General features: G+C 46.5%; 1 protein-coding gene across 3 annotated transcripts in view; it reads right to left on the bottom strand.

The window, feature by feature from the left end:
- efl1 (elongation factor like GTPase 1) overlaps positions 1-26152 on the bottom strand; it is a 450668-nt gene that overhangs the window by 61697 nt on the left and 362819 nt on the right. The window lies entirely within an intron of this gene.

Here is a 26152-nt window from a genome sequence, read left to right as displayed (position 1 = left end):
GTAGCAGAACTGTACTCTGCAACCTCATGGCCCAGCATATACCCCACTCTACTATTACCACCAAGCCAGGGGATCAACCCTGGTTCAATGAAGAGTGCAGGAGGGCATGCCAGGAGCAACATCAGGCATACTGAAAAATGAGATGTCAACCCGGTGAAGCTACAACACAGGACTACTTGTGTGCCAAACAGCATAAGCAGCAAGTAATAGTCAGAGCTAAGCGATTTCACAACAAATGCAACAGTTCTAAGCTCTTGCCACATCCAGCCGTGAATGGTGGTGGACAATTGAACAACTCACTGGAGGAGTAGGCTCCACAAATATCCCCATCCTCAATGATGGAGGAGCTCAGCACATATGTACAAAAGACAAGGCTGAGGCATTTGCAACAATCTTCAACCAGAAGTGCAAAGTGGATGATCCATTTTGGTCTCCTCTAGAGGTCCCCAGCATCACAGATGCCAGTCGAGACTTCCAGTGGCGGCATGAAGGAGGAGGTCACATGTTGGATGGCTCCTGCTCGAGGCTTGATTTTTTAGAATTTAATGCCCGGTCCCAGGGGCAATTTTTTGTTAAATAAGTGCAGGAAGAAAGATGTCCAAAACTCAAAGGAAATCTGCCGTGAAGAAGGCGGCGAATGAAGGTTCGCCGTCGAGTGGAAGGGTCGGCTCGGCAACTGGAAGGATGGCGGAGGCAGGGTCGCTGGGTGGGGCCGCACTGTTCACGGCAGAAAAGATGACTGAGGTGATGGTTGTGGAACTTGAAAAACAGTTCGCAAAGCACATGGAAGTGGAGGTAGGAGATGATGGCAGCATTGAAGGTGCTGGTGGAGGAGGCGATTGCGACGTGGAAGGCGGTGGTGTCGAGGACATCGGTCGAGGTATGGGTCAGGGTGAGAAACTGAAGGGAGTGGAAGAGGCCTTGTCGCAACACAGTGATCAACTCCCCTCGATAGGTGAGGAGCCATCAAGAGGGCGGTGGAGGCCAACAAGGGTCTGCGAGCCAAAGTGGAGGACCTGGAAAAAAATCTGAGAATCGTGGGTCTGCCTGAAGGGTGGAGGCCCCGAGGCTGACGGAGTATTTTGCCAAGATGTTGGCGGTGCTGTTGGGGGAGGGGTAAGATCCTTCTCGGTATGAACTGGATCAGGCTCATTGGGCATGGAGGCCTAAACCAAAGATGAGTGAGCTGCCAAGAGCAGTGATTATTTGTTTCCGTAGGTACCACGTGAAGGAGAAGCTCCTGGAGTTGGGCGAAGCAGAAGCGGGAGGTGCAGTGGGTTGGAGCTGATATACATATATACCAGGACTTTACTGTGGAGTTGGTGAGGAGGAGGGCAGCCTTCGGCCGAGTGTAGACGGCACAGTGTGCGGTTTGGCATAGTGTACCCTGCTAAGTTGAGGGTAACCTACAACTCCAAGACTTTTATTTTGAGATAGTGGAAGCGGCGGAGGCGTTTATGAAGGCAGAAGGACTGGGGCAGAAGTGAGAAATGGGACTGAGGATTGGTCTTGGACTGAGGGGGGGGGGGGGTGTAGGAGTGTATGTAGCTCTATTTTTCACTGCATGTTATTATATGTGCTAAATGAGTTGAACTTGCCTATTTGAACAAGATGTGGAGATGCCGGCGTTGGACTGGGGTGAGCACAGTAAGAAGTCTTACAACACCAGGTTTGTTTCGATGACACTAGCTTTCGGCGCGCTGCTTCTTCCTCAGGTGAATGAAGAGGTATGTTCCAGACACATATATATATAGACAGATTCAAAGATGCCAGACATTAGCAGGTGATTAAATCTGTACAGATCCAGAGATGGGGTAACCCCAGGTTAAAGAGGTGTGAATTGTGTCAAGCCAGGACTGTTGGTAGGATTTTGCAGGCCAGATGGTGGGGGATGAATGTAATGCGACATGAATCCCAGGTCCCGGTTGAGGCTGCACTCACGTGTGCGGAACTTGGCTATAAGCTTCTGCTCGGCGATTCTGCGTTGTCGCGCGTCCTGTAGGCCGCCTTGGAGAACGCTTACCCGGAGATCAGAGGCTGAATGCCCTTGACTGCTGAAGTGTTCCCCGACTGGAAGGGAACATTCCTGCCTGGTGATTGTCACGCGATGTCCGTTCATTCGTTGTCGCAGCGTCTGCATGGTCTCGCCAATGTACCACACTTCGGGACATCCTTTCCTGCAGCGTATGAGGTAGACAACATTGGCTGAGTCGCACGAGTATGTACCGCGTACCTGGTGGGTGGTGTTCTCACCTGTAATGGTGGTATCCATGTTGATGATCTGGCATGTCTTGCAGAGATTGCCATGGCAGGGTCGCGGCAGACACGGAGGAATTCATCAGGCGAATGAGGCTCCGGGAATTCTTCCACAGACCCCAAGAGGCCGACAGCAAACCCAAGCAGACTATCAATGAACCGGAACAGCAGACCGAGAGATCTGCGGTGCGGCAACCGAGGAGGAAAGAGTCGAAATGGACCCCTCCGGAAGGCCGCTGCCCTAGACTCGACATGTATGCTCATGGCGCCAGGAGTCGCGTCAATGCCAGATTCATCAGTCGCATTCACAAGACAGCCCCGAACGTCACCCAAGCACAGCACAATGCCATCCGCGCTCTCAAGACCAACCGCAGCATGGTCATCAAACCAGCAGACAAAGGAGGGGCCACTGTCATACTGAACAGAACGGACTACTGCAAAGAAGTATACCGACAACTGAACAACCAAGAACACTACAGACAGTTACCCGCAGATCCGACCAAGGAACACATCCGCGAACTTAACAGACTGCTCAAGACCTTGGATCCAGATCTTCAGAGCACCCTATGTGCTCTCATCCCACGTACTCCCCGCATTGGAGATCTCTACTGTCTCCCGAAAATACACAAGGCCAACACACCAGGCCGTCCTATCGTTTCAGGCAATGGGACCCTGTGTGAGAACCTCTCTGGCTACATCGAGAGCATCTTGAAACCCATCGTACAAGGTACGCCCAGCTTCTGTCGCGACACGACGGACTTCCTACAGAAACTCAGCACCCATGGACCAGTTGAACCAGGAACATTCCTCGTCACAATGGACGTCTCGGCACTCTATACCAGCATCCCCCATGACGACGGCATTGCTGCAACAGCCTCAGTACTCAACACCGACAACTGCCAATCTCCAGACGCAATTCTGCAACTCATTCGCTTCATTCTGGATCACAACGTCTTCACCTTCGACAACAAGTTCTTCATCCAGACGCACGGAACAGCGATGGGGACCAAATTCGCACCCCAATACGCCAACATCTTCATGCACAAGTTTGAACAAAACCTACTCACCGCACAGGACCTTCAACCGACGTTATACACCAGATACATCAATGGCTTTTTTTTCCTTTGGACCCACGGCGAAGAATCACAAACGACTACACGATGACATCAATAAGTTCCATCCAACCATCAGACTCACCATGGACTGCTCTCCAAAATCAGTTGCATTCTTGGACACACTCGTCTCCATCAAGGACGGTCACCTCAGCACTTCGCTTTACCGCAAACCCACGGATAACCTCACGATGCTCCACTTCTCCAGCTTCCACCCTAAACACATTAAAGAAGCCATCCCCTATGGACAAGCTCTCCGTATACACAGGATCTGCTCAGACGAGGAGGAGCGTAACAGACGTTGAAAGATGCCCTCGTACGAACGGGATATGGCGCTCGACTCATCGATCGACAGTTCCAACGCGCCACAGCAAAAAACCGCACCGACCTCCTCAGAAGACAAACATGGGACACAACTGACAGAATACCCTTCATCGTCCAGTACTTTCCCGGCGCGGAGAAACTACGACATCTTCTTCACAGCCTTCAACACGTCATCGATGAAGATGAACATCTTGCCAAGGTCATCCCCACACCCCCACTACTTGCATTCAAACAACCGCGCAACCTCAAACAAACCATTGTTTGCAGCAAACTACCCAGCCTTCAGAACAGTGACCACGACACCACACACCTCTGCCATGGCAATCTCTGCAAGACGTGCCAGATCATCGACATGGATACCACCATTACGCGTGAGAACACCACCCACCGGGTACGCGGTACATACTCGTGCGACTTGGCCAACGTTGTCTACCTCATACGCTGCAGGAAAGGATGTCCCGAAGCGTGGTACATTGGCGAGACCATGCAGACGCTGCGACAATGAATGAACGGACATCGCGCGACAATCACCAGGCAGGAATGTTCCCTTCCAGGTGGGGGACACTTCAGCAGTCAAGGGCATTCAGCCTCTGATCTCCGGGTAAGCGTTCTCCAAGGCGGCCTACAGGACGCGCGACAACGCAGAATCGCCGACCAGAAGCTTATAGCCAAGTTCTGCACACATGAGTGCGGCCTCAACCGGGACCTGGGATTCATGTCGCATTACATTCATCCCCCACCATCTGGCCTGCGAAATCCTACCAACAGTCCTGGCTTGACACAATTCACACCTCTTTAACCTGGGGTTACCCCATCTCTGGATCTGTAAAGATTTAATCACCTGCTAATGGTCGCATTCCAAGCATTGTCTGGCATCTTTGAATTTGTCTATATATGTGTTTCTGGAACATACCTCTTCATTCTCCTGAGGAAGGAGCAGCGCTCCGAAAGCTAGTGACATCAAAACAAACCTGTTGGACTTTAACCTGGTGTTGTAAGACTTCTTACTATTTGAACAAGGTAAGAGTTGGGATTTTCCTTAGCAATGATGGTTCTTTGGGGTTTCTGTGTTTACACTGGGGTTGTGTGTTGAAGGGGGTTTCTTTGATTTCCTGGGACCAGGCTGGCTGAGGAAGGGGGGAGGGGGAAAGAGGGGATTGGAGGGGAGTGAGGCCTGGGCAGGGGCCTCCACACTGCTAGATCAATCAAGCTGGCTAGTGAACGGGGGTGTGGTGGAGAGAGGGGCTGCGGACAGCAGCGTCTGGTAGAACAGGTTTCGATGGTCCTAGGAGTTGTGAAAAACTGGGGGAGGGGACTGATACTGGGTGAGGTGTTTTCGAGAGGAAGTGGATGGGAGGATTCTGGGGAGGTGGGGGGGGGGTCTCGATGGTAACAATGGGACGGGGCGGACCAAGCCCAGTGGGCAGGGCCTGGAGTTATGCGGGTGGTGGAATGGGGGGGGGGGGGGTAAAAGACGCCCGGTAGGATAGTTACGTGGAATGTGAGGGATTTGAAGGGTTTCACAATTCATGGGGGCTGGTTATTATGCACTTCCGAGAATTGCTTCCCATTGATCATCGGAGGGTCGGCAACATTGTTGTCTTTGGTTACACGGTTTATGGATAGTTGTTAATGTGTGTTCTTTTTAACCTGGAATGTACAGGTGGATGTTTTGATCTGTATATTGAGCGGGGGCGGGGTGGGAGATTGTTCTTGTATTTGTTTTGGTTTGATTTTTCTTTGGTTGTTTATTGATGAAAATGTTGAAAATAAGGAGAATGAAATTTTTAAAACAAAATCACTGACGTCAGTCTTCAGTGAATACGATTCACTCCACGTGATACCAAGAAACGGCTGAAGGCACTGGATATTACAAAGTCTATGGGCACTGGTGATATTCTGGCAATAGTACTGAAGACTTGTGCTCCAGAACTTGCCGCACCCCAGCCAAGCTATTCTAGTACAGCTGTCACACTGGCATCTACCCGGCAATGTGGAAAATTGTCCAGGTGTGTCCTGTACACAAGAAACAGGACAAATCCAACCCAGCCAATTACCGCCCTATCAGTCTACTCTCCATCATCAGCAAAGTGATGGAAGGAGTCATCCTCAGTGCTATCAAACAGCACTTACTCAGCAATAACCTGCTCATGGACACTCAGTTTGGGTTTCGTCAGGGTCACTCAACTCCTGACCACATTACAGCCTTGGTTCAAACATGGACAAAAGAGCTGAATGCCAGAGGTGAGTGAGAGTGACTGCCCTTGATATCAGGGCATCATTTGACCAAGTATGGCATCAAGGAGCCCTAGCTAAACTAGAGTCAAACTGGTCAATGGAAATCATACCTGGCACAAAGGAAGATGATTGTGGTGATTGGAGGCCAATCAACTCAGCTCCAGGACCTCACTGCAAGAGTTCCTCAGGATAGTGTCCTTGGCCCAACCACCTTCAGCTGCTTCATCAATCACCTCCCTTCCAACATAAGATCAGAAGTGGGGATGTTTGCAGACGACTACACAATGTCCAACACCATTCAGGACTCCTCAGATAATGAAGCAGTCCATGTCCAAATGCAGCAAGACCTGGACAATATCCAGGCTTGGGCTGACAAGAGGCAAGTTACATTTGCACCATACAAGTGCCAGGCAATGACCATCTTCTGCAAGAGAGGTTCTAACCATCGCTGAATCCACCACAATCAACATCCTGGGGATTATTAATGATCAGAAACTGCACTGGACTAGCCATATTAATACTGTGGCTACCAGGGCAGGTCAAAGACTAGGAATTCTATGGTGAATAACTTACCTCCTGACCCCCCCAAAGCCTGTCCATCTACAAGGCACAAGTCAGGAGTGTAATGGAATACTTGCCACTTGCCTGGATGAGTGCAGCTCCAACAACACTCTAGACACTTGACACCATCCAGGACAAACCAGCCTGCTTGATTGCTTCCCCTTCCACAAACATTCAAACCCTCCACCACTGACGAACAGTGGCAGCCGTGTGTGCCAAGATTCACTGCAGTCCTTCACCGAAGTTCTTTACACACCACCTTCCAAACCCATGACCACTACCATCTAGAAGGACAAGAGCAGCAGATACCTGGGAACCCACCACCTGGAGGTACCCGTCCAAGTCACTCACCACACTTTAAAAAAAATGTTTTATTTAGGGTTTTTCATATTATACAGAGCAAAGTTGAGTGTGAACATATACCAAAAAAATATAGTTGGATCCCTGCTTACTCTCTTCCCCATTTTTCCAGACCCCCTTCCCCTTTTAGTTATCTGATGCACCCTCTGCCCTCGTCGGGTCTTTTACCCTGTTCCTGTTGGGTTGGCTGTGACGCCATGCATCTTGTTATGTGTTGGGCATAGTTGGATTCCATGTCTCTTTTATTCCACCCCCGCCCCCCTCCCACCCTTCTTTTGTTTGTGTCAGTTGTTGTACTGTGGCTTCCCCATCCCTCCCTCTGGCTTATTGTCTATAAACAGGTCTGGAACAACTGGGTGAATGGCTCCCACGTTTTGTGGATGCCCTCTTCCGACCCTCGGACAACAAATTTAATTTTCTCCATCTGGAGAAATTCCGACAGGGTGGACAGCCGGTCTGTAGCTTTGGATGGGCTGCTGATCACCAGCCGAGCAGGATTCTCTGACTGGATTAGGGAGGCAAAGGCAAGGGCGTTGGCCCTCCTCCCCATAAAGAGATCTGGCTGTTCTTATACCCCGAAGACCGCCACTCTCGGGCATGGCTCCAACCTCATCCCCACCACCTTGGACATTGCCTCAAAGAAGACTGTCCAGTGCCCGACTAGTCTGGGGCAAGACCAGAATATGTGGCCGTGGTTGGCTGGGCCTCCATGGCACTGTTCGCATTTGTCCTCCACCTCCGGAAGAAACTGCTCATTTGGGTTCTGGTTAAGTGAGCTCTGTGTATCACTTTCAGCTGCATTAGGCTAGCCTTGCACGTGTGGAGTGGAGTTGACCCTGTGCACTGCTTTGTTCCAGAGTCCCCACCCTATTTAAAACCCTAGGTCTTCCTCCCACTTTTTCCTAGTCTCGTCCAGTGGTATGTGTGCCCTTCCCAGTAGTCGCCCATATAGTTTGCCGCTGTTCCCCCTCCCTAAGAAGTCCACGTCCAGTAGGTCCTCGAACAGCGATTGTTACGGTGGTCATGGGTATGTTTTTGACTGGCATATATCTTAGCTCATATCCCCCTGTTAGCTGGAACTCTCTGTTACTTCCTCTAGTGTTGTCAGTCTGTTGTCTGTGTAGAAGTCCCTAACTGTCAACGTTCCCCCATCCTGTCTCCACCTTTGGAAGGTGGCATCCATTTTGGCTGGTGCGAACCTGTGGTTGTTACAGATGGGGGTCTTAATGGACATTTTGGTTAGTCCAAAGTGCTGTTGCAGTTGGTTCCATGACCGGATTGTGGTTATCACCACTGTTCTCGTTGTGTGTTTGGTCGGTGGGGATAGGAGCATTGCGTGATCAGTGCCCAGATGGAGGACCCCGTGCAGGAGCCCTCCTCCATTCAGCTTCCGACTCCATTCCATCCCTTTACCCTTTCCGCTGCTGTTGCCCTGTGTTTTGGGATGGCTAGGCCACCATGCTTCTTGTTCGCTGCAGGACTTTTTGGGAGATCCGAGGCTTCTAAACCCCCCCCCCCCCCCCCCCCCCTCCCGCCGCCAAACACCATGATCGCGTTTTGCACAGAGTTGAAGAAGGCCTTGGAATGCCGATTGGTGTGGATCTGAACGGAAAAGGAACCTGGGCAGTACGTGCATCTTGGATCGTCTGCACTCTCTCTGGCAGGGAGAGTGGGAGTGTGTCCCACCTCTGTAGGTCCTATATTACTTCCTCCACCAAGCTGGTCAGGTTCCACTTCTGGATGCTTGTCCAGTCATGGGAGATTTGGTCCCCAGGTAGTGTAAATTGTGTCCGGCCTGTTCGAATGGCAGCCCCTCCAGCTCTGCCCCTCCTTCTCGCTGGTTCACCGGGAAGATCTCACTTTTGCTCAAGTTGAGCTTGTAGCCCGAGAAGGTTTCAAACTCTTTCAAGTGCGCCATGATTCCCTCCATTTTGCTTTGCTGGTTCAAGATGTAGGGGTCACCGCATAGAGCGAGGTTCTGGGCTCTCTGTCTCTTCTCTGGATCCCGTTCCAATTCTTTGCCACCCTGAGCATGATTGCTAGTGGTTCGATCGCTAGGGCGAACAGCAGTGGGGACAGCGGGCATCCCTGCCTAATGCTTCTGGAAGAACTTAGAGCAAGGTGTTCGTCCCTACACTCGCTGAGGTAGCGTTGTACAGGTGTTTTACCCAGGCACTGACAGCTATTCCAAGCCCGAACCGCTCCAGTACCTCTATGAGGTACTTCCATTCGACTCTGTCGAAGGCCTTTTCTGCATCCAGGGTGATGATCACCTCTGGTGGTCTCTCCCTTGATGGGGTCATTGTCACGTTCAGCAGACGCCTGATGTTCGCCGTTAGCTGCCCACCTTTGACAAAGCCTGTTTGGCCCTCTGCTGCCACCTCTGGTACGCAGTCCTCCAGTCTCCTGGCTAGGATTTTGGCCAGTATTTTTGCATCGACGTTTAGCAGCGAAATGGGTCTGTGGTTCCCGCATTCTGTTGGGTCTTAGTCTTTCTTGGGTATCAGAGAGATTGAGGCTTGTGCTAGCATAGGTGGCAGGATGCCCCTCGCCAGCGTGTTTGTGAACATCTCCCGCAAGTGCGGGGCCAATGCTGTCACAAATATTTTGTAGAAGTTCGCCGGGAATCCATCTGGTCCTGGCGCCTTCCCCGCCTGCATGGAGTTGATGCTCTCCATGACTTCTCCCAGTTCCAATGGTGGTTCCAGCTCCCGTTTCCTATCTTCCCCCATGATCGGCATGTCCAGTCGATTGAGGAACTGTTTCATCCCCAAATCCCCTGCGGAGGGCTCGTAAGTGTACAGCCCCAGGTAGAAGGCCTCGAATGCCCCGTTGACCTTCTCTGGCTCCGCTACTAGTTTGCCTCTGCTGTTTCTAATCTGGGCTATTTCCCTCGTGGCTGCCTGCTTTCTCAGCTGGCGAGCCAGAAGGCAGCTGGCTTTGTCTCCGTGTTCGTACAGGGTCCCCCATGCCTGGCGGAGCTGGTGCACTGCTTTCCTTGTGGGGAGCAGGTCAAAGTCCATTTGTAGTTTTTCCTCTCTGCTAGGAGCTCTGCGGTCGGGGCCTTGGAGTATTGCCGGTCTACCTCCAATATGGGTTGACTAGCTGTTACCTAGCCACACTCTCTTCCCTATCTCTATATGCTTTGTAGGCAATAACTTCACCCCTGATCACAGCCTTCAGCACATCCCAGAATGTGGAGGGTGAGACCTCCCCATTCTTGTTATTCATAATATACTCGCCTGTGGCCTGTGATATTTTCTCACAGAGGGCCTTATCGGCCAAGAGGGCCGGTGTCCAACCTCCATGGGGGGCGTTGGGCAACGCCTATCTCCAACCTCATATCCACGTAATGTGGAGCATGGTCGGAGATTACTATCGCGGAGTATTGCGCTCTTACTATCCCTGGAAGCACCGATTTCCCCACTACTAAGAAGTCGATCTGTGCATATACATTGTGTAATTGGGAGAAGGAGGAGAACTCGTCCCCTGGGCAGATGAGCTGCCATGGGTCCACTGCCCCACCTGCGCCATGAATATGCCGAATTTTTTCGCCACGTTATAGGTCTCCCCCGTTTTGGGATTTGACCTATCTGTCCGTGGATCCTGCGCGTGGCGAAGTCGGGGATTTCCGGCATGGTCTTATTTATAAACTCCGTGTCATCCCAGTTGGGAGCATGTACGTTGACCAGGACCACCGATGCGTCTAAGACACTGCTGACCAGGGCGTAACGTCCCCGTGGGTCTGTAACCATCCTCGTTGCAGTAAACATCGTCCTCTTATTTAACAGTATGACTGCTCCCCTGGCCGTCATCCCGTGGCAGGAATGGTAGGTCTGCACCACCCAGCCCTTCCTTACCTGCAGTTGGTCTTTTTCCCTCTGGTCTCTTGGAGGACGACCATATCGGCTTTCATACTTTTCAGGTGGGCGAAGGCTCTGCATATTTTCACTTGAATTTTTATGTTCCAGATGACTATTCTGATGGGGGAGGGGTTTATTCGCCCCCCCGCCCCAAGCTGGATCGACCATACTTACCTTGTGGATGCGACCCTGCACCCCGGGGTTTCCCTTTGTTAGGGGGCCGTCCAAAATGGCCACACTCACTGAACTCCCAATGAGTCCGCAGCCCTGCGCTCCATGGTTTCTCTTTGTCCAGGGGCTACCCAACATGGCTACCAACTATGTGTACGCCACGTGGGTGAGCCCCTGCACTCCAGGGTTTCCCTTTGTTCAGGGACCCTCCAAAGTGGTTGCTTACATGCCTTTCTGTTCCAATTCACCACATATGGCCTGTTGTACCCAGTCTAATGCCCTGACTACCCTTATTCCTATGTTTCCCTTATGGTTCTTTCTCCCCTCCCTCTTCCTGTTGCTGTCCCACTCCAGTGTTCCCTTCCCCCCATTTGTTCCCCTAGTTGTTAATGATGCATACCACCCCGTTGCTAGGCGCTCTCTTTCCCTTGTGAGAGATGCGCTGCGGCCCCTTTCTTGCTCGTGCTTCCTGATGCTAGCTTTCCCACTAGTTTGGTGCCCCCCCCCCCCAATCAAGGGCAGCACGGCAGCATTGTGGTTAGCATAATTGCTTCACAGCTCCAGAGGCCCAGGTTCGATTCACAGCTTGGGTCACTGTCTGTGCTGAGTCTGCACGTTCTCCCCGTGCCTACGTGGGTTTCCTCAGGGTGCCCCGGTTTCCTTCCACAGTCCAAAGACATGCAGGTTAGGTGGATAGGCCATGCTAAATTGCCCTTAGTGTCCAAAATCTCCCTTAGTGTTGGGTGGGGTTACTGGATTATGGGGATAAGGTAGAGCTGTGGACCTTGGGTAGGGTGCTCTTTCAAAGAACCGGTGCTGACTCAATGGGCCGAATGACCTCCTTCTACACTGTAAATTCTATGATCCCAGGTCGGCTATATACTTACTCTTCGTCCGCTATCGGTTCTCCCATCCTGCCGTTCTCCTCACCCTTTCCTGCACTCTGCTGCCCTCGCCCTTTCCTTCCTACGCTGTAACTCCCGTCTTCAAAACATGGCAATGCAGTCCTGCGCAAAGTGTCTTTGAGTTGGTTAAGTAAATAAAGTGCTCTTTTCACCGCTGTCCCTGCTACTGTTTTTCAAGCCCGTTCTCCAGGACAAATTTGTCTGCGCCCGCAGTGGGCATGAAGAAGTGCTCCCTGCTCTGGACTGTGACCCAGAGTTTGGCCGGGAACAGGATCCCAAATTTGTACAGAGCTGTCTTTGCCCTGTTGAACTCTGTATGGCGTTTGGCCAGGTCAGCCCCAATGTCCTGGTAGATCCTAATCTGGTGACCTTCCCAGTTACAGTTTCTTGTCTGTCTTGCCCAGCGCAGGATTTTTTCCCGGTCCTGGTATCAGTGCATTTTGGCGATTATTGCCCTTGGCTGCTCTCCCACAACCTGGATACCTGTCTTTGTCTCCTCTCCATGTTCTCTTCGTTCCCTGGAGAGGAACATCCTTCATCCACCCTCTGGTTGCGGGGACCCCGTGTGTGGTAAGCCGGTCCTTCTCGTTCTGGCACGGCCAGTGCTTCATCACCTCATGCGTTCGCCAGCTCGGCCACTTGCTTCTCTTGGCTTTTCGCATTTCTGGTCTCTTTGCGGCCTCTGGAGTTGCTGGTGTTCGGTATCTTCATTCACATTGTTGTAAGTTAGGGTGCGCTGAAACTTTTACCCTGTATTCGTGGGCTATTTTGAGTAAAAGAGCCTATTTTCAGGTTCTTAGGGGGAGAGCCACCTGATGTGCGACTACTCAGCACATCCCCATCACCACGCGGACTTGAAATATATTGCTGTTCCTTCACTGTCACTGGGGCAAATTCACAGCACTAGGGTGCCGGGTTCGACTCCCGCTTGAGTCAATTTCTGTGCGGAGTCTGTACATTCTCCCTGTGTCTGCGTGGGTTTCCTCCGGATGTTCCGATTTCCTTTCACAAGTCTCGAAAGATGTGCTGTTAGGTGAATTGGACATTGTGAATTCTCCCTCAGTGCACCCGAACAGGTGCCAGAGTGTGGTGACCTGGGGATTTTTCGCAGCAACTTCATCGCAGTGTTAATGTAAGCCTACTTGTGACACGAATATAGATTATATATAAAATCCCGAAACTCCCTCCCTGACAGCACACTGGGTGTACCTACACCTCCGAGACTTCAGCGGTTCAAGAAGGTAACTCACCATCACCTTCTGAAGGGCAATTAGGGATGGACAATAAATGCTAGCCTAACCAGCGACAGCCACATCCCGTAAATTAATTAAAAACTAGATTTTCCCTGAATTGAGTTTGCTCCAATTAGGTTAGGGAGAATCAGGGATCACAATTTTAAGTTCTGCAAAGCCAAACACAGGTTAGATGGAAGGTGCTTTGTTTCCCAGAGAATAGCAAATCTTTGGAACTGGCTGATGGCTTGTGCACTGGATGGTAATTCACAGAATTCCCTCAAGCAGGAGCTGGACTTCCGTTTCTAGCTCAGTAGATCACCTCATTAAAAAAGGTTAGGCACTCCAAGGAATCCCAGGCCAAGGTGACCAGCTGGGCTAGTTTTCATTGTCTGGGGGAGAGAGGAAGAACAACTTCCTTCATTATTTCCCCAAAATTGGGCTGGATTTTTAATTCGCATTTTTACTGTGAAATCTGAAGGAATCGTGTGGAGTCTGTATGTCGTGATGCACAAAGCATCACAATTGCATGGAATGGGCTGGTTGGACCAGGGCATCTTTCCCAGTTCATCACTGTCTGCATGTTCATAAATGTAGTAGAATGGCCAAATTACTACAAAATTACCAAGGCTGTGTTAAAGAAATGAAAAGTATAACGACGTTGACAGTGAAAATAAGCAGAAATTGTTTCCTGCAACACAAAATCTGTAACTGGGAGACAAAGATTTAAGGTGATTGTTAAAAGAACCAGAGACCACAGGAGAAACCTTTTGTTTTAAAAACACAGCCATTTTTTGAGATTTAGAATGATGCCTGAAAGGTAAGGTAGGGTAAAGTCACCATAGTCCCAGATGACAATAGGCTGCTTTCCCCCTTGATCTGATGATTACCACATCTCAGGCGAGGGGCAAGGTTGAGAAGGCGGGGCCTTCATGAATAACCTCAGCTGGTACAGTAATTGAACCCACGCTGCTGGCCTCACTCTGCATCACGAACCAGCCATCCAGCCAACTGAGTTAAACCCAGATGGTAGAAGCAGATTTACCAGTAACTTAAAAAAATAGGATAGCTTAAAGGAACAACACATTATTGGACTATGGGAAAATAATAATCTTTATTGTCACAAGTAGGCTTACATTAACACTGCAATGAAGTTACTGTGAAAAGCCCCTAGTCACCACATTCCACGTCTGTTCGGGTACACAGAGGGAGAATTCAGAGTGTCCAATTTACCTAACAGTACACCTTTTGAGGCTTGTGGGGGGGAAGCTGGAGCACCCGGAGGAAACCCACGCAGACACTGGAGAACGTGCAGATTCCGCATAGACAGTGTGCCAAGATGGGAATCAAACCTGGGACCCTGGCGCTGTGAAACAACAGTGCTAACCACTGTGATATCATGCTGCCCACAAGTGGGTAAGTGAGATTAGCTGAAACAGCTCTATCAAACAGCCTACACACATATAATGGGCTAAATGGCCTGCTTCTGTGCTGTATCATTCTATAATCCTATGAAGAGCGGTGGCCCAATGGTACAACATGTGACTGCATTGAGGAATATTATTTTGGACTCGGGTCTTTGTCTTGATTTCAAACATGGGGTCTGGATTTCAGGACAGTCTGTGGACATGAACAGGAAAGGATCATTCCCTGCAGGAGTGAAACAAATATGCGTGTGGCAAACCCACAGACTTCTAAATTGTTCTTATACAACGGCAGTGCTAAAACACCACAATCATCAGTGAAGCAGTACTTAAACCACCACACCCCATGTGTTGCACTTGAAATGCTTTGAGCTCCAGCCAAAACTCAGTGCCACTAATCGTAGGTTTCTGCAGTGATGCTCCACGTTTCAAGCTGCAAATATGTTGGGCTCTATTATTTGGCCTCAGATGCATATCACCTGATTATTGCCTCAAATCAATGGGATCCAGTTGGTGTGGGGAGGAGTGGGAAAGCAATCTGCTCTTCAGCACTTGAGCAGCCATACAAAGCATTTTTTAAAAATCTCACCCCATAAAGAAGTGCTCGCGTATGCAACTTCCATCCGGATAGCTTTAGATTCTGGCAGCTTTGCTGCAGACAGTGCCAGCTGAGGCTCAGCTCCCAAATCCTTCAGTTCCACAGCTGAAAGAAAGTTGGGCGAGGGCTGCATCTCCAGCATTAACAGCAATCACAGCTGAGACAAACTTTACACTATCCAGCTAATCCATCTCTTTTAGTTCAAGGCACCAGACAATGACAAATGGGTCACATAGGCAAACATGGGAATATTTAAATCAAAAACATTGTAAAAGGCTGCATATTGGACGAACTCTATAGTTCATCAGCCTCTCCAGAATATATATGAATTGTGAGAGGAGAAAAAGACAGTTGCAGCTAACTTGTTCTCGAACTGCATACGATAATGGAGTTGTTGATTAATCATAGCAGTCAATCTCCATTGATTAATCTATAAAGAGGCAATAAAAGTGTCGTGGAAAGCTTTGGAAACTATAGATCCAAAATCACCTGCTGCTCGTTAGTATGCCACACTTGCCATATCCCAAAATATTTTCTGAAGGAAATAAAATGTTCATTTGAATGATCAACACAATCTGCTCCCTCGAGAGTCTGTTCCATAGATTTACTGGCTCATTTAAATTAAGGTTCTGCAGATTGACTTGAAAGTATGTGCCATTTCCTCTAGTTTTGTACCTCTGGTCAAAATTAAACAGCTCATCATGATTTATGTTATTTAGTCCCTTTAGGATTGTGAAAATGTCAGTCATGTCACCTCTCAATCTTCCGATTTCTGGTAAGAGAAGCCTAATTTCCATAATCCAATACTTGATTTTGTACCCTTTCAATTGCCACAATATCCTTTTTGTGGTAACTAGAACTGTATACAATATTCCAAGTGTGTGTAGGAAAAGCCATGTTTAATAATTAGCCCATAGTTCAGTTGTGTGTTATGATCAAGTAATCAAAGTATATCAATTAACCCAATATGATAATTTGCTTAAATGTAGTCAATGTAAGACACTAATATTGCACCATGTGAGCCTTTGTATGTAGCTGCATCCTTACTTGACAAGTGAAATACACCACATGGCCCTAATCCTGTGCAAAGTGCTGTGAAGTCAGTCATGGTTGAGTGTATCCATGTATGGAATCATTATACCCCTTAGCCATTAACATATCAGTTATACTGGAGTTAGCAGGTCCTATTGTGTCAAGTAAAACAGTTTTAGATCTCAAGGTATAGTTCTACATCTTGAATTGTTTTAGCCTTTTAACTTAAAGTGCCTTAAAGAGAAACAGTCACTTTCTTTTAAAGTATGTAGTAGACCTTAACATTACTTTGTTCATTTGGAATTGGGGATATGATCAGTTTTTATCATCCTGTAGTTCTTGTGACTCTCATCTCTTATGAACATGTATAATTCTGTATCTTATACATGTACCTCGTTACCTCAGTTTTACCACACGGATTGTCTCTATGGGCTGATTTTTATAAACATTTTGTATAGATTTCATGCTGAAGCAACTTTGTAATTGAGGCTGCATGCTTTTTGGTACTCTTTTGTTATTTTTTACATAACTTGTTCTAGGCATCAGCAGTCACTAGGGAGTCACATAATTAGTCCATAGTTCAGTTATAAGGTATATGAACTCTCCAGAACAGCCAAAATTTATCAGTTACGTATTTTGGGATGTGGAGGCCAAAGTATTAATCATTTGGAAGTGAAAACACAAATCCCCTTATCTTAAATAAGCAGAAACACAAATTATCTTTTGGTGCCTCACTATCTCAGTGGGAAGCTATAAATTTAATAAAATGACAGGGAAAAGCTGTATTGAGAAGGATGATCCCATAAGTGACTGACATCTCAGGGAACTGGTCAGGAGTCAACAGGAACTGACATCAATAAGATGACCATCACCCTTAAGACACCAATTGGACAATAATCATTCACCACCTAACCAATCAGGGACTGACCATGCATTGCCTGGATCAATCATAACTCAGGGATACTACTGACCATACAGAGAGGTGGCTAGCAAGGATTAATAGGCAGCAACTAGCAGCAAGGTGCACAGCATGTGGAGGCAAGAAAAAATATTTCAGTCAACAGAACAAGAACGAGAACCACAGTCAACAGGATGTTGGGGGACCAGTGTTCACATTTTAGTACTGACAACATACTCATACCCAGACTTGTCTGTAGCTAGTTGGAACTGCAATTTCGCTTTAGCTCTCCCAACTCAGTCGTATAATTGTAATCGACTTAAGTCCTTAAAATTAGAGTGAACCCCAGGTCTTGCATGTGGTTGCCAATAATTTATAAAATAGTAGGATTGCATCACCGTTTCATTTCAATATGACCATTTAAATACATCCCCAAAGCTTATTTTTTTGCCTATGCCCAATGAGTATTGTTGCTATAGCTTCCATCTATTGTCAATCAGGTCCCCTGGATCTCTTATTTTCCATTCGCATTATTTTTTTCTATTTAATTGATACCTGGCTTCCTAATGGGCAATTAGCTAATCCGTTGGAGCTAAAATTTTTTGAAAGAGTTTAATTATTACTCGTGATCATGAGTAGAGTTACGTTCCTGTGTATGCTTAGTCCAATTTGTAGTTGCGTTCATTGCTCTGATAGTGCCAGATTAAGCAGAGTTTTGTAAATTTGATCTTCTTTGTAAACAGGTGCGATAGGTAGGGTTAAATATCTGGAAATAATCGAGCAGCAATTCATTGTGCTACCTTGTGGAATTAAGGTACCTTTATGCCTTATTATGCTGCTTGGATGGCAGTGCCTTTTTGTTGGTTTAATTTAATGCAAATTAAGTACTTCTGCTGCTTCTTCAGCAGGGCAGGCACACCACACCCGATGCTCCTCCACAAGTAACATGTAAATAACCATAGTTGATAAAGGAACATAGGCATCTCTCTCCATTAGAGAGAGACAATTGATTTTTCATAGACAAATCCGGGAGTGAACTGAAACCTCTGTACATTTTCCCTTTCCATCCATAACCAGTGTGTGTGTGTGTATGTGTGTGTGTTTCTTAGCCCCTGGGGTGTGTGATCAATTTTAGTAACAGCAGCAAGCTTTTGTGGGCTAAAATAGAATTATTATTCCTGCATTCACTCTGAAAGTCTAAATGCTACATCAATCACTCAGCAATCTCACATATGCAAGAAAAATTACAGTTGGAAAAAATAATGTATTTTTCAAGTTGTAAACAAAAGAATAGTTCATGTGTCTGGCTCATTATAGACCAACCATTGTAGGCTGGGTAAAGAAATGAGTCGTTTCCACTCTTGAATTGAAGTTTACATGAGTTCAAATAGTTGAAGTTGGATATCAGGCTTATTGTAGGATTCCTTCAGAGTTAAATGTTCAGTAGGACAGACACTTGTTTGTGCCAGGATGTTAAATTTCAATCAGGAGGTGGACTTGGATTTAGGAATCAGGCTGGGAGGTTTTTTATTAAAAAGACGCAGCAGCCCTTAGGCTGAAGAAGGCTTCGGTGTTACTGCCTTGGTCTGCAGCTGATATTCTGCAGTAGCGTTGTTAGCAGATTGCCCAAGTCTCTCTGCATCTTCAGATAATAAAACTCTTATCTCAAGCTGGTTGAGGTCACACAAGACCAAGGCTGGAATTGCCCAACCAGAATTGTTTGGAAGTTGAAACTAATCCTACAAGAGATGGATGGAGGTCTTTCACATTTACTTGAGGATGACTGGTATTTTCAGCTCTTTTTGTCAAACATTGATCTTGGAGTTGTGAAGACTGTAGGTCGATTTGAAGTCTGTAGGCCGACTGAATTAAAGTTTTGCACAAATCACAGACAGCAGCAAATGTAAATTCCACAGATAGGTTCGGACTAGGTATGTCCATGCACGGTGGGATGGCACCTGGGTTTGTCCTTTCACGGTGGGGTGGCGGGGAGAGGGTTTGGGGGCGAAGAGAAGATGGCCTTACCCAGGTTGATTCAATTAGGAACTTGCCAGAAACTTGAGGTAATTGGTGGTGGTATTTGCAAAGGTCACCTGATCCTTGGGAGCTATCTTAGCCACCCTGTCAATGCCCATTTAAAAAGAAAATGACAGTTCCAGAAGCTTCTATAAGAAACACTTCATGTTTGAAGTTATGAATAGGACATGCCTTCACTGGGCATAACAAGTTCTAAATGGCTTGAGGCATTCCGCAAGAGTGGGGCAAGATGTGGAGGCAGACCTCCATGAATTACTGGAGGTACTGGGATTGAACTCAGTATTGACAATGTTAGCCAATCGGGCTAACTGACGCACAAAGGCAAAAAAATCCAAACCAAAGACTGTCACGAGCAGTCTTGGCTGCCCGTATTCTGCTGTGAGTGAACAGACTATCCTTAAGTGTGACGGTCAAAATTTTCACAGCAGTGAATGCAAAATAGCAAAACAGAAAATACTAGAAAAACTCAGCAGGTCTGGCAGCAACTGTGGAGAGAGAGTTTTCGTCCAATAAGACATTGGATTTGAAAATCCTGGAACTTCCTCCCTGACAGCACTGTGGGTGTACCTACACCACATGGAGTGCAGCGGTTCAAGACAATGGTTCACCATCACATTCCCAAGGGCAATTAGGGATGGACAATAAATGCTGAATAAATGCTTGGAGTCAGCGGACAGGTCTATATTCAAGAACTCAGTGGCCAACCTGGACGAGTATGCCACTACCGTTACAGACTTCATCAGTAAGTGCTTCGAAAACTGCGTGCCAAAGAAAGTATAGCACGTGTATTCCCCATCCGGAAAACATGGTTGAACATCCAGGGGATCTATTCCCTGCTGAAATCCAGGTCTGAGGCGTTCAAGACAGGTGACCCTGACCTATACAAGAAATCTAGGTATGACTTCCGCAAAGCCATCAAGGACGCCAAGAGACAATACCAGGCTAAGCTAGAGTCCCAGACTAACAATACGAATTCTGGCCGGTTGTGGCAAGGCTTAAACAATATAACAGGGTACAAAGCAAAGCCGAGTAGAATCTCTGATATCTCCCTGATAAACTCAATGCATTCTACTCTTATTTCGAGCAGGAAGCCAACAAACCGTTGTCAACTGCCCAACAGCCTGAGACACACCCATACCTACCGTCACAGCCTCCAAAGTCAGGTCGGCTTTCTTAAAGTGAACCCTCGGAAAGCAACGGGTCCTGACTGAGTCCCTAGTCATGTACTAAGGTCCTTCATCCTCTCCCTACTCTGTTCCGAGGTTCCCACCTGCTTCAAGAAGACCGCTTTGGGCAGCACGATAGCACAGTGATTAATACAGTTGCTTCACAGTTCCAGGGATCCAGGTTCGATTCCTGGCTAGGTCACTGTCTGATTGGAGTCTGCTCCCTGTGTCTGCATGGGTTTCCTCCGGGTGTTGCGGTTTCCTCCCAAAGTCCAAAGATGTGCAGGTTAGGTGGATTAGCCATGCTAAATTGCCCTTAGTGTCCAAAAAAAAAAGGTTAGGTGGAGTTATGGGGATAGGGTGGAGCCGTGGGCTTAAGTGGGGTGCTCTTTCCAAGGGCCAGTGCAGACTTGATGGGCCGAATGGCCTCCTTCTGTACTGTAAATTCTATGATTCTATCATACCGGTGCCAAAGAATAACCAGGCTACGTGCCTTAACGACTACCATCCGGTGGCCCTGACATCTATCATTATGAAGTGGTTAGTCACCCTTCCAGATTGCCTTGGTCCACTGCAATTTGCCTTTCGACTCAACTGGTCCACAGCAGATGCTATCTCCCTGGCCCTACACTCAGCCCTGGAGCATCTCGACAACAAGAACTGCTACGTCAGATTCCTGTTCATCGACTACAGCTCTGCCTTCAACACCATAATCCCAGCCAAGCTCATATCCAAACTCCAAAACCTAGGACTCGGCTCCTCCCTCTGCAACTGGATCCTCGACTTCCTGACCCACAGACCACAATCAGTAAGGATAAACAATGACACCTCCTCCATGAGTCCTCAATACTGGGGCCCTGCAAGGCTGCGTACTTAGCCCCCTACTATACTCCTTATACACATGCGGTCGTGCGGTAAATTTGGGCTACAGCTCCACCTACAAGTGTGCAGATGACATGACCATAGTGGGTCGGATCTCAAACAATGATGAGCCAGGGTACAGGAGGTAGATAGAGAACCTACTGGCATGGTGTAATGACAACAATCTCTCCCTCAATGTCAGCAAAACTAAGGATATGGTCATTGACCTCAGGAAGCAAAGTGTCGTACACGCCCCTGTCTGCATCGATGATGCCATGGTTGGGATGGTTGACAACTTCAAAATCACCAAGAATGTATCCTTCCACCCACATCGACGCTACAACCAAGAAAGCACAACATATAACTTCTCAGGAAATTCGGCATATTTGCAATAACTCTTACCAATTTTTATATATGCACCATAGAAAGCATTGTATCTGGTTGCATCACAGTTTGGTATGGCAACTGTTCAGCCAAAGACCGCAAGAAACTACAGAGAGTTGTGAACACAGCCCAGTCCATCACACAAACCGTCATCCAATCCATTGACTCTGTCTACACTTCCCTCTGCCTTGGGAAAGCTAGCAGCATAATCAAAGACCCCTCTGCCACGTGAGTCATTCTCTCTTCCAACCTCTTCCGTCAGGCAGAAGATATAAAAGTTTGAGAACACGCATGAACAGATTAAAAAACAGCTTCTTCCCCGCTGTTACCAGATTTCCGAATAGCCCTCTTATGGACTGAACTGATCTTTCTAAGCATCCTCTCTACACTTATAGCACTATATTCCATATGCTTCACCCGATGTCTATGTCTAATCACTTATTTCGTTTATCTATCATATGTCCTATGTTTCTCATCTATGAAGCGATCTGCCTGGACTGTACGTAGAACAATATTTTTCACTGTATCTCAGTTCATGTGACTATAAATCTAAATCTAAACCTAGACCTAGCCAGCGATTTTCATATCCCATGACTGAGTAAAATATGCGTGGGGAGAAAGCAAGTCCAAATGACTTTTAGGATCATAATGCTTATGAAATAATGTTTAGTGTTGCCGCGGCATAAGTTAAGGCAACAAGGGAGGACTATATGAATATGGAGGCAGTAATAAATAATGCCTAGCATTAGACAGTAAACTAAAAAGACATTCTAGCTAAAGAGCTTTAATTAATGACAAATTATTGCACAGATATAAAACAGGCAGATTAGCATTCCTTCTTTGCTCAAGTCTTGAAAGATAAAGGAACTATCAATGAAAATCAAGGAGAGTAACAAGTTAAGAGTAGCAGATCTGTGCATTGCTGGATGGGACAATCAAACCAGTGTTGAATGATAGCTGTTTGTTATGTAATGTTCTTGTACATGCAACTTGCCATTTACAGGTGCTGGAAAAGGATATAAAGAGTGGGTGTTGAAACGGACACTTTGAACTTTGAAGGTCTGACTCACCAAGTACAGAAGACTTCAGAACTCTCAGGTGCTTTGAGTCTCCCAGCTAAAACTGTATATTAAAGTATACTAAACATATACTTAGCAACGTTTAGTCAGACAATACTTATGTAAAACCTTATATGTTTAATTATTGTCAATAAAAATGATTGTGTGCTTAATAATTCTGTGCAGTTTTGACAATCAGAATTCCCCTCATTGAGGCAGAGTGTTGAGTGGGCAGGAAATGCAGCTTCGGCCCAAATGGTGGCGTTCTCTGCCTTATTGCTAGGAACGTAGAAAAAAAATTCAAAGGGCAGGCCCCATGACATCATGGTGGCTGATTGAGTGTGTCCTGCCAGCAACTTAAATTGGGGCACTGTTTTAAAGGCCGCCCCCCCAGTATACAAAAGTAAAAATAGAACCCCAGGCATTGCCTGGTCATGGCCCTCTCCCCTGAGTGATGCAATCACCTGAGCTCCTCTGGCGAGTCTGCCCACTAGGTGCCTGCCACGGTAGACTAGTCATAATTCACCTTGACGTGCTATGTAACGTGGAGGGATTATCAACCATGGAGGTCTAATCATTCAATTTAAATTGACTCCAATGGGGTTTCCAAAGTTGAACATCGTGAATCCCGTTATGTCACTGGCAAGGGGAGGATAATCACAATGGGACTTGCTGCCGATGTATAACATGGTTTGGGCTTCTCGTGAGATTTTGCGCTCTCGACGCCATTCATGCCTAATGCGAAAATTAAAATCCCGGCTAATGTTGTGAGCTGTATTATTTTGAGGAGTAACTTGCAGTGAGTATATCAATACTCAAATAACTTAAAAACAAATAAAAAAATTTAGAGTACCGAATTCATTTTTTCCAATTAAGGGGCAATTTAGCGTGGCCAATTCACCTACCTTGCACATCTTTGGGTTGTGGGGGCAAAACCCACACAAACACAGGGAGAAAGTATATCCTCAAATAATTTGATGGGTGTTGTAAGTGCAGATGCATGATCTGTTGGGGCACTCTTTTTCTGTCACATTTGACTGCCAATTTCTGACTTCCCTATAGAGTTACCTATTTGAAGTTTTCATGAATTATTTGGCAAAGCAAGAAATGGTGGAAATACTTTGCAACAGGCACAGGATGGGTTATCCGACAGAACCCAGTTGATGATGGCACAGATGTTGTCATCAGTCTGAGAGAATGTTAACAATACCATCTTGCAGCGGTGTGTGTTGGGAAACAATTTCTTTAAGTTATAAATTATATGCGGCTAGGACAAGAACAATAATTAATGACAGATGCAAAGCTAATGAAGATGGCATCCCTCAAAGTTGAACAAGTTACCGAATGACTTAAATATACTTGGGTTTGGGCAGACAAGTGATAAATGAAGTTCAATGTAGATAAATACAAAGTACTTCACATGGAAACAAAACCTGGGAAGGAACTATTGCTTAAAATGAAAACAAAATGATGTGCATGGAAATTGGAAGGAAACTGCTGGTTCTGATTGACAATAAATAGAAGCTAGCACAACAATACTCAGTGGGAGTGTATAAAGCAAATCAGATGTTGGAATGTATTGAAAAGGTCAAATATTGAGCCAAAACAGTGAGATAATCCTGACATGTTATAAATCATTGGTGTGACCACATTTAGAATCCTACATACAGTTCTGTTTTTTTTTAATGGAACAGGCACCTAAGGTGGAAATAGTGAGTACAGATAGATTTATATAGATTTTGTTCAGAAAATATTTTGGTACATGCACAATTTGAGACATGATATATGACAAATGTAGCATGTTTAAAAGGAACAGGTTAGTTTAGACCTATAATTCCCAACATTTTTAACCACTCATCTCATATCTAGATCTGTGGTAGATTAATTCATTGAGATGATTGTCTTGATTAGTCAGCAACTCCATTATTGTTGCATCATACAACTACTTGGATGGTAGAAGGTGAACTATTAGTGAAAGTTGCAAACCCCCCAGTGGTTCAAACAAGAGAAAGTTGACTCATCTTTTATACATTGTTCGTAATATAAAAACGATGAAATGAAATTGTGTAAATTAGCTGTTTGCGAGGTCTTCTTTGAATTAATTTGATTCCCAACATTTTTCCTTTGGTTAAAATTAGTTGCTGTCCTAATTTACACGCATCTTTTAAGAAGTCCATTAATGGTTGTGATCAGCAGCACATGGGTGGGACTAAAAGGGATTAAAAATGTAATTAAGCTGCAAACTATTTTAGCACAGAGCTACATCATGCTGTGCGATGTCTGTAATACATTCATTTTTCCAGATTAAATTCTTCTTTCTTCTATTTTAATGGAGGTGATGACCCTGAATTTTCCACAGTACAATTTTCACCCCACACAAATAAAATTAAACTTGGTGCATTCTCCGACAGGCACTCCTCATTAGTGGCTTACTAGAATTCCTCCGCCAGAGAGCTGTGGTGGCACATGCACACTGTGGCCCAGGGAACACTGATGAATAAACGTAACATTTTCTTACTGGGAAAAGGGGAGGGTGTTCCTGGAGTTAAGGATATTCAGAGCTCTGGCTACATGTATCATAGCTGCTAATACAAGCAGGGAGAACCTTTCTGGAGCAAAGATTATGTGCTCCTGTGTTCTTTCCTGTGTATTTGAAATGTGATTATTTTTAGCCATTTATAATGGGGTGGCAGAGGGACTGTCAGGGTGACAGTTTCTTTTGGTTGAATGTGAGGCAAAATCTTTTTCTCTTTGGTGGTTTGTTTTGGGAGAGAAGTGAATTGGGGAAAAATATGATTGGTGAATAACAACAATAAAGATTTACTGGTCTCAATATAGGCAGTAATTAAAAGACAAGAAATTCTAAGATCTAAATAATAAAAGCAATATTGAAACTGTACATATTCATCTTCTAATGCAACGATAATCAATACACCCCCATCCTGATTGTAAGGGTGCATTGACATATTGTGAAGTGATTTTGGTTTCATATCAACACTAATCTTATGCAGGTTCAATAAAGCGCAAATATCTGAAACTCCAGTGAATTTGGATCTTTGTACGCAAACTTTTAAGCATATAGTTATTTATATTCTGCTTTGATCCAGGTTCCGCCTCACAGGGGTATTTGAGCCAGTCTCTTTCCTACCAATGAGCCTGATGAAGGACCTTGGTTGAGAAGTTGTTTGGCCTGAACCTCTGAAAAGCAAGGTAAACCACACTTCTTCCATTGTTGGCAATGGAAAGAATTCAAAAAGAAAATTACCCAACAAATTTCTGCCATTACACATTTGTTCTACAATAAATCTGTGTTTTAGGTTACCCCGTTTTAAGTCAACCTCTGCCTGACTTTCCCTCTCTCCGACCATCCTGGGCACCGCTGACTTTCTCGCTCACCAACCCTCCTGCTGACCTTCCTGCTTGCCGCCCTTCTTCCTGCCAACCCTTGTGGTCACCACCAGCCTGCGACTTGTCTCTAAAAACCAAAACTGCTCCCTGCTGCCTCTCACCACTCATCTTGCTCACAGTGAGGTGTCGGCGAGGGGGAGAGTCAGGGAGTGGGAGAGGCAGCCAGTCCAAGGGTAGGGGAGTGGGAGAAGGGACAAACTAGGGAGTGGAAGAAGCAGAGAGCCGGACAGTTGGAAAGCAAGAGAGGCGGCAATCCAAAGAGTC

The sequence above is a fragment of the Scyliorhinus torazame genome, chromosome 12 (assembly GCF_047496885.1).
Source record: "Scyliorhinus torazame isolate Kashiwa2021f chromosome 12, sScyTor2.1, whole genome shotgun sequence".
NCBI lineage: Eukaryota > Metazoa > Chordata > Chondrichthyes > Carcharhiniformes > Scyliorhinidae > Scyliorhinus > Scyliorhinus torazame.
The sequence above is the reverse complement of the archived record's forward strand: the minus strand, read 5'-3'. Positions and strand labels throughout refer to the sequence as shown.